This window comes from Filicampus tigris, chromosome 16, assembly GCF_054856515.1.
Source record: "Filicampus tigris isolate MCC_2025a chromosome 16, RoL_Ftig_1.0, whole genome shotgun sequence".
Taxonomy (NCBI): Eukaryota; Metazoa; Chordata; class Actinopteri; order Syngnathiformes; family Syngnathidae; genus Filicampus; species Filicampus tigris.
In genome coordinates, this window is record NC_141232.1 from 17,330,001 (window position 1) to 17,347,500 (window position 17,500).

Genomic DNA, 17,500 nt, shown 5'->3' on the forward strand with positions numbered 1-17,500 from the left:
GTAGGCCAACGGATGACATAAGTAACGGTTCGGATCGGTCATGGATTTTGAGTCACGGATCGGATCGGTTTTTTTGTATCAGAAAAAAAAAGCTAAATAGAACTTTGTCTTCATTTATTTTATAAAACGCTTCTGCCCATTAAAAAAAAAAAAGAAAAAACTCCTTATATCTAATATGGCCGTTTAGGATTTAAGAACACAATTTAACGCAATTTTGTAAGTGGTACGGTGTATACATTTCAAGGTATCCTGCCAGACATTTGAGCTGAATGTTTCTTACAATTATTTATTGAGCAAAAGAGTTTAAAAAAAAAAAAAAATGAAGACAAAGTTTTATTTATTTATTTTTTCATAATGAAAAAGACTTGAAGTGCAATTTAAGGCACCTTTCTTAAAACATTACAAAGTAATCTAGGGCCACATATAGGGCTATATAGAAAAAGAAGTTTAAAAAAAAAAAAAAAAAAAAAAGAGCAAGCCATTAAGAAGCAGCTGTTGAACTTCCAGCTAATGATAAAAGCTGCGAGCCACTAACGCCGGAGACTTGTGCCGTATAATACAATGACAGCATTATTAACCAGCGGTTTGTTCGTGTCCTAAATTAGCGACTGAATATGATTTCGACACAGCGTTGTGTTGGTGTTGGTAGCTAAGGAGTAAGATCGCTGTCAAAAAGGCATATCCGTGATTAAAGATTCGTATCCGTAAAAGGCATATCCGTGATTAAAGATTCGTATCCGTAATAGGAAAAATTGTGAGGGTTTGAATTTTTTGGGTGAGTACAAATCAATATTGTGAGAGTTTGACTTCTTATCTTGTGAGTATGAATAAAAACTGTGAGTGCCATTGTTTTGTGAATACAACTCTCGCTTCTACGACTGCAAATCTTCACTACGAACGAATTGCCGGCTGTGGACGAATCACTTTTGTGAGAGCACGAATCTGCACAACATGCAAATTAGGATGACGTCACGCAGAGCAGGCAAGTCCTAAGGGGAGCTAATCGATCCGCGATTCCTCTTCCCGCGCATGCGTGGATAAGTAAACAAAGATGGCGAACGCGAGTGGATCGGACGCCGCTTCCAGCGGCTCAGGAGACGCATCTTCACAGAAGGTAAAGTCAGCAACGTGTATATCCAATTTATTAATATGTATTTCATAACGTCGTTCTGTCTCAAATAATAGCTTTGGACTCAGGCTTACAGCGATAGATTGCAATCTAATGATGCGTTTCACTGTTAGCATTAGTACTTGGCTAATGTAGCTCTGTTTTCAACGCATCTGTCACCATACAGTAGTTTAGTCTCTTGTACCCACAATTCAGCACGTTAACAAAAATGTATGTATTGTATGGATGCTGTTAATAGCTCTTGCTAAATTGGTCGGTCCATTTTATTAATTTAAGTAGTCTCACAGAACTCCAAAAAACAAGGACATTATAGTGTGTTAATGTAAAAGATAAAAACTTAAGCAAAATGTCCCATAATTTGTTTCTACTTTGTAGACATGTCACTGAATCCGATTGTCTTTGAGCTATCTTTAATAGATAATAATAGATAATAGTGACACGAAAGGGCTGTGAGGTTTAATAAATATTTTATAAAATTTTATTGTATTGTATATTCTAACAAATTATTGATTGTATATGAACAAGAAGAGCAAATCATTATATATCAGTACACATTAACCAAGAATTTAATGGATTTTGAGTTACACTCTCCAAAAATCCCAGTTTACAATGCTGTACTGCTAAAATATTATTGACTGTCAGGATATCTATTTTGAAGGTTTCATGCACAAGCCAACAAAGTTGTGCACATTTTAATTGAAAATATTAGTTTCAATACAATTTATTTTTTTTCTTCTATAGTAGTAGCAACACGATGGCTCATGTCATGGCTGAAGAAGAGTAGCAGTATTGATTCGATCAAAAAGACGAGGGTAACACTAATTCATTTTCTTTTCAACATAAAGCATATTGTCTCTGTCCTGTGAAAAACACTTATGTCCAATTTTTTAATTTTTTTTAATTTTCATGTTAATGCGATGTCTGTAAAGCGGAAACAGTATTCACGTAAAAATAATAAAATTGAAAAAAAATTGTGTTTTTTCACATGACAGCGACGATATGCAGCTAACAATATACATTTTTAATTCAGAGCCACATTTAGCGATGTTATCATTTAGTTGAATAATTTCTTTTGATTACATATTATCGAAGTTACCATCATCTCAAACAGTATACTTTGCCTGATAAATATTTTTATGTAATTTTCAGAAATGTAGACAGTCATGTCCAGGATGATCTCTTTGGTGACGGTCGCAACTCTGACACTGCATGCTGACTTGAAGTGTAACTGCAAGTCACTGGTGACGGCTGAGATCCAGACGGAGTGGGCTGAAAAAAATAGCAGAGTTGGAGATGGAGGCAAACACTGATGACAATCTAGATCGACGATGAACACATGCCCTCAGATGGACCGTCTGACTTAAAGGATGATGTCAATGACGACGTGGAGATTGAAACAGAGCCACGAGAAAATGACAACATAGAAATTAATAAAATACTTGACAAAATCATGAGTACTAAATTGCATAATTATGCAACACATCAGAGTATAATAGACATCAATTATTTCACTGAGTATATTATTTGGAGGCATAACATTTATTATTCAATATCATTGGACGCTATGAACTGGCAATACTTTTTGTGTGTGAAATTGTATTTATCAGTTTCAGTTTGTTGAAATCTGATTTCTGACACCACACATGAAGAATTTACACATAGTTTGATACATTTTCTACGGATGTAACGATTCATCTAAAATCAATTTAAACTGTATAAAATATGCATCGATGAAAAAAAAATAAAATAAAAGAAATTAGAATCGATTTGCAACACCATGTTAACAATAGCTGCTCTCAAATTATTTGGCGCAAACTTTTCTCTCAAAAATGCCTCATCTCCCGCTGGAGAAAAAATGATTGGTTCTGAGGAAGGGTGAAATGTGTTTACAAATCCGGTATTTCTTTTTGTATTTATGGGTAGTTTCATAGTATTAGGGCAATTCAGCATAGTGTATTGTTTTTTGGTTCCATTTTAAAATGCACTAAACATTCAGCAATAAAGTATTTACGGCCACAATTCAATTGCAATTACTGGTACTGCACTAAAAACAAGTCAGGCATGCTAGCATAACCTGCACAGTTTAGTACAAGTTGAATGTACTATCATCTTGTCTTTATTCTTTTGTACGATACCTTAAAGGGTTCTAGCTGTAAGCTACTGATAGTCATATAAGAGCAGCATCTTGCTGGTGCGATTATGCCACAATTTACCTATGATCCGATTAGTCAACTAATCGCAACTCCTGTTGGTGAATCGTTTGTGACAGCCCTATTTGACACTTAAATCTGGGCTGGAGTAAATCGTTACATCCAGAACATTTACCTTGGATCTATTAAAATAATTTCCGGAGAAAACATAATGGGGTATGCTGAACAGGTAGGTGTTCTGATGATGCTGCAGTGGACTTCGTGGGTGCTTTACAAAGTGCTGCAGCTGGGCTGATTTGCTCGGAATGAAGAAACTACAAAAGAAAAAGATATCATTGTTAATAGGATTCAGATGGTTTCATATCATGCAACCACTTGTCAAAATAAAATTGAGTAAATTCAACGGGTTTTTTTCAGTGTACTGACAAACTATAATTTGATGCATATAAAACACACAGAGACATTTCATATACTTTTCTAGGACTACACAATCACAAGTTTGCTCCATGGGGCGGATTCATAATTTGCTCTTATTATGCATACTAGATGTTATATAGAGACTCAACTGTTCTACAACCAATAAAGGCTGCTGGTGGTTTGGATGTGCCAGAGTTACCGAGGAGACATAGCGTGAACTCCCAGTCAGCCCTGTTTTAATGTTACATCACCTGCATTACAGCCAACTCCGATGAAGCTGACGTGTGTGCATCCATCCATCCATTATCTATACCGCTTGTCCTCACAAGGGTCGCGTGCTGGAGCCTATCCCAGCTGTCTTCGGGCAGTAGGCGGGGGACACCCTGAATCGTTTACCAGCTAATCGCGGGGCACAAAGAGACAAACAAACATCCGCATTCACAATCACACCTAGGGGCAATTTAGAGTGTCCAATCAACCTACCAAGCATGTTTTTGGAGTGTGAGAGGAAACCGGAGTACCCAGAGAAAACCCATGCAGTCACGGGGAGAACATGCAAACTCCACACTGGGAGGCCGGAACCGGGATCGAACCCACGACCTCTGAACTGTGAGGCGGACGTGCTAACCAGTCGATCACCATGCCGCCCGACGTCTGCATATATTTATTCATATCCAAAGATATTACACTACCAACTCATAAAAAACATACACAACTATCTCAGTGTCTACAAACACGGTATACTGTACTTATGAATATGTAATATTTGTACAAAACAAAAACATGTAAGGACGACAACAACACTCAGTAAGATGTTAAAGCGGATAAACCACTTGTGTCACTGCATTTCAGTTTAAACTAGTTCGCAGAATAACAAAATAGCGCTCTGTGATGTCTTCACTATGCAAGAAATTATGCGCAACATTTTTTCTTTTGCATTAAACACAACTTGTTTTTTTTTTTGTTCTGTGAGAATTGACAAAATCAATAAAAACAGAGCAACCAAATTAGCAAGAGCTATTAACAGTATCCACACAATACATTTTTGTCGACGTGATAAATTGGGTACATAGATACTGTAATGCCCCTCGAAGTGGTCAAAGATGCACACAGTCGCTGATGCAATCTGATCGTCGTTTTAATAACGGATCGTAACGAAAAAAGAACACATGCACACAAGAGCTACAGGTGGGCACAACTCACGCCCATGCGCTCAATCATACAACTGACTCCTCGAGCCCAACTTCCCTCCTAACCTGGCTCGTGCCCTCGCTATGACGTCACTCACTACTCATAGGCCCAGCCAGCACATGCACAAAACAAGGAACAGATATTACAATACGTTGAAAACAGACCTACATTAGCCAAACACTAATGCTAACAGTGTAACGCATCATTAGATTGCAATCTATCGTCGTAAGCCTGAGTCCAAAGCAGACAGAACGATGTTATGAAATACATATTAATAAATTGGATATAGGGCGGCACGGTGGTCGACTGGTTGGCTAGTCCGCCTCACAGTTCGGAGATCGTGGGTTTGATCCCCGCTCCGGCCTCCCTGTGTGGAGTTTGCATGTTCTCCCCGTGCCTGCGTGGGTTTCCTCCGGGTACTCCGGTTTCCTCCCACATTCCAAAAACATGCATGGTGAGTTGATTGGACACTCTAAATTGCCCCTAGGTGTGATTGTGAGTGCGAATGTTTGTCTCTGTGTGCCCTGCGATTGGCTGGCAACCAATTCAGGGTGTCCCCCGCCTACTGCCCGAAGACAGCTGGGATAGGCTCCAGCATGCCCGCGACCCTTGTGAGGATAAGTGGTATGGATAATGAATAAATTGGATATACACGTTGCTGACTTTACCTGCTTCACATTTTTTTCACATATTGCAATATAATACAAAACTCTCGATGGGAGATTAAACAATTGTTTGTGCAATAATCATAGAAAAAGTATACAAAAGACAAAAACAACCCCCCCCCCCAAAAAAAGAAAAACAAAAAAAAACATGAAACATTACAACATTAAAACTAAAAGGAACAGCAAGGCAAATTCAATGACATTTAAAGCCCTTTACAATCAGTATTTCTTAATATATTGCAATTCAAAACAACTTAACATAACATAAACAACTTGAGACATCTCCACATATCTTCTGAACGTCCATATTTGAGTCTCTTAGGAGTGACAAGGAAGCTAAATGTGATTATAACTCAATTTTAAACAAATTCAGGGACGGATTTCTATTTTGCCATTTACACTTATGTAAGTGCTATAATTATAATTATAACAATATTACAAAGTTCAAGTATTTTTCTTGGTAATTTAATATTACCATGAATAATTTGGTCCAAATTTAATTGTGGAACCCTAACCATTGTAATTTGCATCAAGTTTATGACTTCCTTCCAAAAATATTTGGTTTTAAGACAGGAGAAGAATAGATGTTCAACATTTCCTCCTCTTGAGAACAAAACCCACAAGTCTCCAGCTGTTCCGGCAAGATGGCGGATTGAGCAGCAGTGTTTGATCGTAGCTCGTACGTTTAAGTCACAAAATTAAGATCAAACTTGTTTACAATCCACTTTGAAGTGTCGGAATGCAAGACAAGAGAATTATGAAGCCGGACAAACTTGTGCTTGACGCCAAAGGCTCGAAATTCTCTCCGAATGTCGTTCGACAGGAGGAGGGCGAATTAATGGATCACGACTATGCTACGGAGACCCCGACGGCGAATAAATGCAACCGCGGCAACGCCTCGAGCCACACGACACCAGTGAAGAATCCGGTGGAGTAAAAGTCGAAGTCTGGTGAGGAGTGTGTTGAAGTGTCTAACAGTACCATTTTGGAGGCAATACAAAGACTCAAAAGCCGAGTGGAGGCGCAGCTGGTGGACCTCAGAAACCAAACGAGGCAATGCAGTGAGAGGTGGGCTAATTTAGCCACGGTGGTGGAGTTCAACACAGAGGAGCTAACAGAATGTAAGAAGAAAATTGAGGACCTGCAAAAGCAAAACACGAAGGTTGAAAATGAAAACAGCGAGCTGAAGGACAGAGTGAGAGAACAAGAACGGTACAGAATGAAGTGGTCTCTCCGTATTAAAGGCATGGAGGAGAAAGAAGGGGAAAATATTGGAATGCAACTTTTAGAAAGGGACGTCGAACACTGATTGGTTTAGATTTGCTTATTATCTCAGGAGGGTTCATGGAAAATGTTAAACTTTCTTTTGGTTCGTTAAATGTAAGGGGACTTAAGAATATTGTGAAGGGGAAAGCACTTTTTTGGTTTTGCAAAGGGCGCAAATCGACCTCTTTACTTTTACAGGAGACTCATTCTCCAGAGGAGGACACATCTTTTTGGACCAATCAATGGGGGGACCGCATCGTATTCGGCCATGGCTCAAACAGGTCAGGATGTGTGGCTATTTGTTTCAACAGGTTTCCTGGAGATATTGTTACGCACAAAGCAGACGAACGGGGTCACTGGCTAACGGTGGTGTTAAAAGTGGAGAGTTTGTTTTTTGTCTTGACAAATATTTACGACTATAATAAGTATTGTCAAAACCGCAAACTCTTAGAAGAAGTAACTGAAGTAATTTCTGATTTAAAAGTGCTATCCCCTACTAACTTTGTTTTGGTGGGAGGGGACTGGAATATGACTCCAAATGAGTGGTTAGATAGAATGCCTCCAAGGTTTGAAAAATCTCAGGAAAATGATATTGTCCGCAGTTTTATGGCAGACAATGATCTAACGGATATATGGCGGAACCTCAACCCAAGCCTTAAGAGCTACTCGTGGTTTAAACCTAATGGAGATTACAAATCCAGAATTGATTATTGGTTGGGAAGTGAGAATGTGTTAAACAATTCTTCACAAGCCAATATTTCTAAAGCTCCCCTGTCGGTCACTGTTTTATTGATTTAATATTAGAATCCACAAGAAAAGAAAACAGAAATAAGGGATACTGCAAATGTAATGCTAGTTTGCTGCAAAACGAAGAGTACTGTACTAAGATTAGAGAATTAATAAAGGAAAATAAACGGTAACGCCGTACTTGAAAGCAATATAAGCAAATGGGAATTTACAAAATTTGAAATTAGACAATTGTCCATTCAATTAGCAAAGAACTTAACAAAAAGAGAAGGGACAGTGAGAGTAAGTTGCTTCGGGATACAAGTCTAGCTTGTAGCCCTGGATCCTGAGGAAAGGAAACAATTAATAGATTTGCAAACTCAATTAGATGAGCTCTACATTGATAAAGCTCGTGGTGCGTTTATTAGGTCAAGGGCAAAATGGATTGAGGCAGGGGAAAAAAATTCTTCCTATTTTAGTAATTTGGAAAAAAGTAGACAACAAAGGAATTCTATTTCAAGTCTGATAATTGATGGAGTTGAAAACAAAGACTGTAAGATTATAGAAAAAGAGGTCTTTTCTTTTTATTCTCATTTATATTCCTCACGCTATTTCTCAATGGATGCTGATATTCTTTTTGATAAAAACAAGAATTCTATTCTTCATATTGAAGAATCCTTTCACAACCTATGTGAATCGGATTTAAAAATTGAAGAACTCGATTCGGCTTTTCTCAGGATGACTTTAAACAGATCCCCGGGGCCAACAAATTGCTTTCGATACTTTTGGGAGGATATTAGAATTTTGTTGTTTGAAGCAATTAAGGAATTTATGAGAAGAAAGAATTGATGCCTACTATGAAACAAGGATTGATAACCTTGATTCCCAAGTCTGGAAAGGATAATAGAATTCTTGATCATTTTAGACCAATCACACTAAATACAGATTATAACATTTTCTCAGGGACTATCGCAGCTCGACTTAAATTAGGTTTGTCGGATGTAATCAGTGAGTCGCAATCAGGTTTTCTAAAGGGAAGGTCCATTCACAATAATATTAGACTTGTATGTGATTTGCTTGATTATAGTCAAATGATTCATGAAAGTGGATTTATTTTGGTTTTAGATTTTTATAAAGCTTTTGATTCAGTAGAACACCCCTTCATTTTAAAAACGTTAGGTCATTTTGGTTTTGGAAGGAAGTTTATAGACATTAATGGAATGCTTTACAAAGGATCAATTGTTCAATTACTTTAGGTCATTGCACTTCCCCCAGGTTTGACATTAGGAGAGAAATCTGACAGGGGTGCGTGAGCTCACCATTACTTTTATAATGGTTGCGGAAATGTTATCCATTTTAATAGAAACCAGTAGGATTAGAGGTCTCAAGGTAATGGAGGAGAACATTATGATAAGCCAATTAGCAGACGTCCATCCATCCATCCATTATCTCCCGCTTATCCGAAGTCGGGTCGCGGAGGCAGCAGCTTCAGCAGGGAAGCCCAGACTTCCCTCTCCCCAGCAACATCCTCCAGCTCTTCCGGAAGGATCCCAAGGCGTTCCCAGGCAAGCCGGGAGACATAGTCACTCCAGCTTGTTCTGGGTCGTCCTCGGGGTCTCCTGCCGGTGGGACATGCCCGGAACACCTCACCAGGGAGGCGTCCAGGAGGCATCCTAATCAGATGCCCGAGCCACCTCAACTGGCTCCTCTCGACGCGGAGGAGCAGCGGCTCGACTCTGAGTCCCTCCCGGATGGCCGAACTTCTCACCCTATCTCTAAGGGAGAGCCCAGACACCCTGCGAAGGAAACCCATTTCGGCCGCTTGTATCCGAGATCTTGTTCTTTCGGTCATGACCCACAGCTCATGACCATAGGTGAGAGTAGGAACGTAGATCGACCGGTAAATTGAGAGCTTCGCCTTTCGGCTAAGCTCCTTCTTCACCACGACAGACCGATACAGGGTCCGCATCACAGCAGACGCTGCACCGATCCGCCTGTCGATCTCCCGTTCCATCTTACCCTCACTCGTGAACAAGACCCCAAGATACTTGAACTCCTCCACTTGGGGCAGAATCTCATCCCCGACCTGGAGAGGGCACGCCACCCTTTTCCGACTGAGGACCATGGTCTCAGATTTGGAGGTGCTGATCTTCATTCCGACCGTTTCACACTCGGCTGCGAACCGCTCCAGCGAGAGTTGGAGATCGCGGCTTGAAGAAGCCAACAGTACTACATCATCTGCAAAAAGCAGAGATGCAATACTGAGGCCACCAAACCGGACCCCCTCGACACCTCGGCTGCGCCTAGAAATTCTGTCCATAAAGGTTATGAACAGAATCGGTGACAAAGGGCAGCCTTGGCGGAGTCCAACGCCCACAGGAAACGAATCCGACTTACTGCCGGCAATTCGGACCAAACTCTGGCATCGGTGGTACAGGGACCGGACAGCCCTTATCAGGGGGCTCGGTACCCCGTACTCCCGAAGCACCCCCCACAGAACTCCCCGAGGGACACGGTCGAACGCCTTCTCCAAGTCCACAAAACACATGTAGACCGGTTGGGCAAACTCCCATGCACCCTCGAGGACCCTGCTGAGGGTGTAGAGCTGGTCCACTGTTCCACGGCCAGGACGAAAACCACATTGCTCCTCCTGAATCCGGGATTCGACCTTCCGACGGACCCTCCTCTCCAGCACCCCTGAATAGACCTTGCCGGGGAGGCTGAGGAGTGTGATCCCTCTGTAATTGGAGCACACCCTCCGGTCCCCCTTCTTAAAAAGGGGGACCACCACCCCGGTCTGCCAATCCAGAGGCACTGTCCCCGATGTCCACGCGATGTTGAAGAGACGTGTCAACCATGACAGCCCCTCAACATCCAGAGCCTTTATGAACTCCGGGCGGATCTCATCCACCCCCGGGGCTCTGCCACCGAGGAGCTTTTTGACTACCTCGGTGACTTCAACCCCAGAGATAGGAGAGCCCACCTCAGAGTCTCCAGGCTCTGCTTCCTCAGTGGAAGGCGTGTCGGTGGAATTGAGGAGGTCTTCGAAGTACTCTCCCCACCGACCCACAACGTCCCGAGTTGAGGTCAGCAGCACCCCATCTCCACTATAAACAGTGTTAATGGTGCACTGCTTCCCCCTCCTGAGACGCCGGATGGTGGACCAGAATTTCCTCGAAGCCGTCCGGAAGTCATTTTCCATGGCCTCCCCGAACTCCTCCCACACCCGGGTTTTTGCCTCAGCAACCGCCAGAGCCGCATTCCGCTTGGCCTGCCGGTACCCGTCAGCTGCCTCCGGGGTCCCGCAGGCCAAAAAGGCCCGATAGGACTCCTTCTTCAGCTGGACAGCATCCCTTACCGCTGGTGTCCACCAGCGGGTTCGGGGATTGCCGCCACGACAGGCACCGACCACCTTGCGGCCGCAGCTCCGATCGGCCGCCTCAACAATGGAGGCACGAAACATGGTCCACTCGGACTCGATGTCCCCCGCCTCCCCCGGGACGTGGGAAAAGTTCTGCCGGAGGTGGGAGTTGAAACTCCTTCTGACAGGGGATTCTGCCAGACGTTCCCAGCAAACCCTCACAATACGTTTGGGTCTGCCAGGTCGGACCGGCATCTTCCCCCACCATCGGAGCCAACTCACCACCAGATGGTGATCAGTTGACAGCTCCGCCCCTCTCTTCACCCGAGTGTCCAAAACATGCGGCCGCAAGTCCGATGATACGACTACAAAGTCGATCATCGAACTGCGGCCTAGGGTATCCTGGTGCCAAGTGCACATATGGACACCCTTATGCTTGAACATGGTGTTCGTTATGGACAATCCGTGATGAGCACAGAAGTCCAGTAACCGAACACCGCTCGGGTTCAGATCGGGGGGGCCGTTCCTCCCAATCACACCTCTCCAGGTCTCACTGTCATTGCCCACGTGAGCATTGAAGTCCCCCAGCAGAACGATGGAGTCCCCAGGTGGAGTCCCCAGGTGTAATTAGCAGACGATACAACTTTATTTCTGGAGAATGGAGATCATGGAGATTTGATTTGATGAAGACTGTTGATTTGTTCTCCATGGCATCTGGTTTACTACTCAACTTGAAAAAATGTGAGATCTTGACCTTACATGATTGCCAATTACAGTCTATATGTGATATTGAGGTGAAAAAGAAAGTCAAATACTTGGGGATTATTATCTCTAAGGACAAAATGTTGATGGAAAAAATGAATATCTGTGATACTGTGGACAAATGTAAACCTATTTTAAACAGATGGTTACAAAGACACATCTCAATTTTTGGGAGGGTTTTGTTAACAAAAATGGAGAGCCTATCATCTACCCTGCATTTTCTTTACCAGTCTCAACTAAAATGATTAAGACAATAAACACTCTAAATTTCAGATTCATATGGAGAAACAAATGCCAGTATATAAGAAAAAATGACATGGTTAAAGGGTATGAACAAGGAGGTCTAAACGCCATCGATTTTGATGCGATGAATGGAGTCCTAAAACTAAAATGGCTGAAATTATTTGTTACAAATCAAGATTCGTTTTGGTTTATTGTTCCGAATATGATTTTTAAAAAAGTAGGGGGAATAGATTTTCTGTTGCGATGTGACTTTGAGTGTAGATCATTACCATTTAAACTTTCTGATTTTCATCAACAAACCCTTCTCTATTGGAAATTATTATACTGCCATAATTTTACTCCTCACAATACTCCAATCTGGAATAACAGATATGTATTATTTAAAAGGAAATTCATTTTTAAGGCAGAATGGCACTCAAAAGGAATTTGGGCTGTTGCACATTTGTTAGATGAAAATGGAAACTGGTTGCTACATGAGGATTTTTGTCAAAAATACCAAATATAATGTAATTTGAAGGAATACACAGATATAATAAATGCAATTCCGACCTCTCTAAGAGCGATGGTGAAAGGAGATATTCGAAATTCTGGAGTCTTTCAAAATCTGAGACGATTGTGCATAGCTGGGGTGGATATCTGTGGTCATGTATGTAATAACAAATTTATCAGGAAATTGTTGTTAGATGAGTATTAATCCAATTAAAAGTTTGTATATCTTGATTTAAGATTTAAGAGGGATCAGAAAATCCAAAGCATAAGAAAGAATTATATTTCATTCCCAGTGCCGCCCAAAGCGAAAGAGGTTCAATTTAAAATCTTGAACAAAATTTACCCAACAAAGAAATTTTTAAGAATGAAGTTTGATCTTGATGTGAACAATTGTGTATTCTGCGATGATGTTGAAAATGTAATTTGTTTTTCATTGCAATGCTGTATTTTCCTTCTGGAGTGATTTAGAGAGTTGGTTGCAATCTAAAAATGTCAACTTCCCCTTGACAGAAGAGACTATTTTGTTTGGTGTGTTTCAGGAAGATAAGAAATTGGAATTTGTTTTGAACGTTTTATTGCTTTTAAGGAAATTTTTCATCCACAGGTGCAGATATCTGAGAACAAAGCCGTGTCTACTCCACTGGAAAAATGACTACTTACTTTTTTGTAAATCTCTGAAGCTGATTAAGGACAAAAAAGCCCTTTGCCTATTTTCTTTATTGAAAATATTTGACTTACTGTAGAAAGCCCCCTTACAAATTAAATTTCTATTTTCTTTTAATATTTTTTTGTTTTGTTATATTTTGAATTGCATTGGTATGTTTTTTTTGCTCAATCGATGTGAAGCGATGTTATTTGTTGATATGAATGCCTATTTGTTTGTATATAACTGTTCAATAAAAAAAAATAAAAATAAATTTAAAAAAACAAGGCTTCACCTCAAACCCAAATCGTTTTTTCAGCATTGCAGCTACTGTGTAGTAACCATGTAGGATTTTGAATTGCATTTCCTTTACTTTAGGAGGTATTGGCCATTTCAAAAAGCACATATGTTCTTTTGTAATTTTACCTTCATCATTCTTAATTTTAGCACTTCTTTCAAAATCATGAAATAGTTTATTTTTAAATATTTGATTAACATTTGTATTATTACATTTTGTGTCATTAAGGGAAATATAGTTTAGCTGAATATTTGGTAACAAGATCTGTCTTTTAGAGTAAATTAAATAATTTTGAATCATGTTTAATAGGGCCATGGGAACAGCTTTACAAACTCTTTTATATTCTCTTTTAGAACTTGTAAGGCTACATTTTTTTCTCAAAATCTTCCATACTCAGGAATTGACCATTTTTGTCTAGTATATCTGTAATAAGGATGACATTTTTTTCGTACCATTTTTGAATAAACAATGTTTTCTTGATAGACGTTATTACTCTGTTGTTCCATAAGGTGGAGCCATGCGGTGTAAAATTATGGGTAAATACCATCTTCCAAAAGTGTAACACCTGTTTGTGATATTCAGATAATTTCACTGGCAACTTACATATTTCAAAATCACACTTTAAAAGAAACTCAAAGCCTCCAACTCGTTTAAAAATATTGTGTGGGATGTGAAACCATAAAGAATCTGGTTTCTTAAGAAAAGCTTTTACCCAATTAACTCTAAAAACTCCAATCATAGATTCAAAGTATATTGTTTTTAAACCACCATTATTATAATCTTTTACTAGTTGGGATTTATATAGTGGGTTTTGTTGCACCAAATGAATTGATATATTATTGTGTTTGCCTTTCTAATATTTTGTGGAGTGATATAAAGTGAACAACTTGGGTATACTAGTTTTGAGATACCTTCTGATTTAGATAATATATTTCTGCCTAATATAGTTAGATCCCTAGACAACCAGTGATGTAAACTTTTAGACATCTCAATTTTTTCCTTCATATTTCTAGATTCTCTTGTTTTGGCATCTCTGGTAATGTTAATGCCCAAATATTTATTTCCCGTCTTCACAGGAATAGATTCTAGGTCCTTTTCAGCACAATCATAAAGCCGTAGTAATTCACATTTTTTTAGATTAAGATCAAGTCCTGATGCCTGAGAAAATTTGGAAATAACATTTCAATAACAATAACATTTGAAGCCTTAGTTTGTCTTTTAAAAAGATTACCGTATCATCAGCGAACTGACTGATTTTAAATACTTGCTTATAAATATTGTTTTGCCCTCTATATCTGGGCTGTTTACTGTAAGATAGGACAATAACTGAGTGCACAGAATGAATAATTTCGGCGAAATTGGACATCCTTGTCTAATGCCACGAGATACATGAATTCAGGGGTGTCAAAATCAAATGGACGGAGGGCCAAATAAAAAAATTTGCGACAAGCCGAGGGCTGGACTGATAGAATGTTAATTGATTTTTTTTAAATGTCCGCTGATGATGTCACACTTTCTATTTCTGTAATATATTTCTTTGCCTCTATGTTTGTATGTTTGTCACCCCCCTGGTTGATGTGTTTTTGTGTTCGGAGTTACTAAATAAAAAATAAAATAAAGTACATTACTGCTACTTTTGCGAGGCACCTCGTACGTCACTTCCGCTTATGAGCCGAGAAGATGCCGCTGCCCGTCTTGTGAAACAAGATCAGTGGAACATTTGCGTTTCTCCTGCCAAAGTGGAAACAATTTTCTGGTTGACTCGGGCTGCAAGATTGTATGAACTGTACATAATGTGAAGTAAAACGGAGAGGATCATATGATTGGTATGATGTCTCCAGCTTTTTCTATTTACGTGGCAAGGTATAAATGTGGATGCTCCTGTCAGAGAACACAGGCCCGTATTCCACTTGCCACGTCTATTTACTGTGGTCTGCAACAACACAGACAAAGAATAACCTAGCAACATCGTGCAATGCATATCCATTAGTTAACAATATGCCTAAACATTACAATTCACTGTATTAAGCAATTAAACAGCCAAACAATACTGTACATACAACACACATTCACACGTTTCATCACCAAAATAGTAAGCATACTAACCGAAATAACTAACTCGTGTTCATCAACGTGACATCACTCACGAGAACATATATCTGGGCTATTATATACAGCAGTTACCTGACACGAACCTAAATGATTAAATTCACCTTTTAACATTTACACACACCAGCAAACGTGGTGAAACACGGGAAATCTGCTACTACTTAGTTTGCTGGCACGAACAAACTACGAGCTGTGTCGAAGGAGGAAAAATAAAAAAGTCACTCGCTATCAACTCTTTCAGTAAGACTGGTCTTGGTTTTTCTCCAACACTTAAAACTCGAGGAGAGTTCAATGCCTGCTCACAGTGTGGGACATGTCATCACTACGTCGAAACTCAATGAATTTATCAAATGCCAACAATTACTAATAGTAAAACGACGTGAGCTTCTAACATGAAGTATCTCTTAATAAAGTGTGTTTTACTCCGAATAACTTCACCACAATCCGATTCTGAAAGCCGCGAAAAGTGACGTGAAGTCTTGAATCGGCAGGTAGACGAACGAAGGACGATCCTCACAAAAGTAGCGGTAATGTTCGTTATAACAACAGCCAGGGGGTGGCAAACATAGATGCAAAGAAATATGTTACAGAAATAATGTAACGAATTGGGTTATCTTTGTTGTGGTCGAAATTACGTCTTGCCAAGTTGTGTTGTTTCCGAGGTTATTGAATGCATCGTGCGGCTCGCGTGATGGGACGGCATGCGAGCGAGAGTAGCAGAGGACGAAGAGGAGAGCTTGACTAAACGGTTGTCGTACTGTATTGGCGTCGGCTGCGGCCCACAGTAGCTGGTTGGACTAATAAAATGTGATAGTTAAACTACGTCTGTGTTCTTGGAAGACGCAACAATATATGTTAAAGCGTGACGTCATCATCAGGCGCGAAGGACCCGATCACTTCTGCTACCCACACCGGCTTGTTGCGGGTTGCGGGCCAGGTCTAATAATAAAGCAATATCATCCCAGGGGCCGTAGACCGGCCCGCGGGCCTTGACTTTGACATAGGTGCTTTAGAACATGTATATTTTGATTGTACGTACACAATAACATTGTTTGCTCGGTTTTGCATTTTTCATGCTTCATTGAGAAGCGTTTTGTTTAATGTTGCTAGATATTGATTACAATTACACAATGGATGGAATAGTAGCCTACTGTGTTTACTTGCAAGGAAAATAAAATATTAAAACACTTTACTACTTGAGCAAAACTATTATGAAGTGTTTCGAATGCGTACCACAGATTGCGCATGCTTCATTGAGAAGCGTTTTGTTTAATGTTGCTAGATATTGATTACAATTACACAATGGATGGAATCGTAGCTTACTGTGTTTACTTGCAAGGAAAATAAAATATTAAAACACTTTACTGCTTGAGCAAAACTATATGAAGTGTTTCGAATGCGTACCACAGATTGTGCAGAGGCATCACTACGTAGTTCGTCCGAGTGTGGTTGCCGTAGTTAGCGAGCAAACTTGGCCGACCTTCTGCGCAAGCACGATACATCGTGCAGGGGTCACTAGCGCAATCCCAATACTGTACCCTCACTTGTGTCCCTCATTTGCGCGTTCCCGCCGAGGGGTCTCCCATTTCTGCGAAGTGCTCTGTGCCCCACCCTCTTTGCGCCGATGCGCCCTTGTTCCGCACTTCGGCTGATCCCACATCCATGGACCCTAAACTGATGCATATTGCCCACAATGTATTGCGGATTTGACAAAAATAGCGGGAAACTAACGCCGACTATTACAAAGTTTACCATATTGCATATGTGTAATTTCAAGCGATGTTTTAAAGTGACCGTTTAAACACGTATTTTGTTCTAGTTTAGCTGTTGGATTTAACAACCTAATGCGCATGCGCCGCATGTCCTGCAGGACTCCCAAATAGTCCAAATAAAAGAGCCATAGCTCCCATCGAATGGAAGACTGAGCCCGAGTTTTACTTTACTACTACTTTACTGAAGTTTTAATATAATTTTAAACAGCAAACTTGCCAAAACAACAGCCCGTGCCGCTATACTTGCTGACGCAGGGGCATACATCGATGACGTCAAAC

The 17,500-nt window shown here is 40.4% G+C and overlaps 2 long non-coding RNA genes across 2 annotated transcripts; one reads left to right on the plus strand and one right to left on the minus strand.

Annotated features, from left to right (window-relative positions):
• Nucleotides 1–1,679: 1,679 nt before the first annotated feature.
• On the minus strand, nt 1,680–17,075 carry LOC147135033 (uncharacterized). The gene is made up of 3 exons (XR_015090127.1): nt 16,854–17,075; nt 3,455–3,593; nt 1,680–2,398 (listed from the first exon to the last, which is right to left on the minus strand). It is a non-coding gene; the product is annotated as an uncharacterized LOC147135033 (long non-coding RNA).
• Nucleotides 5,496–13,331, plus strand: LOC147135034 (uncharacterized). The gene is made up of 3 exons (XR_015090126.1): nt 5,496–6,764; nt 7,017–7,099; nt 13,004–13,331. It is a non-coding gene; the product is annotated as an uncharacterized LOC147135034 (long non-coding RNA).
• Nucleotides 17,076–17,500: the final 425 nt, after the last annotated feature.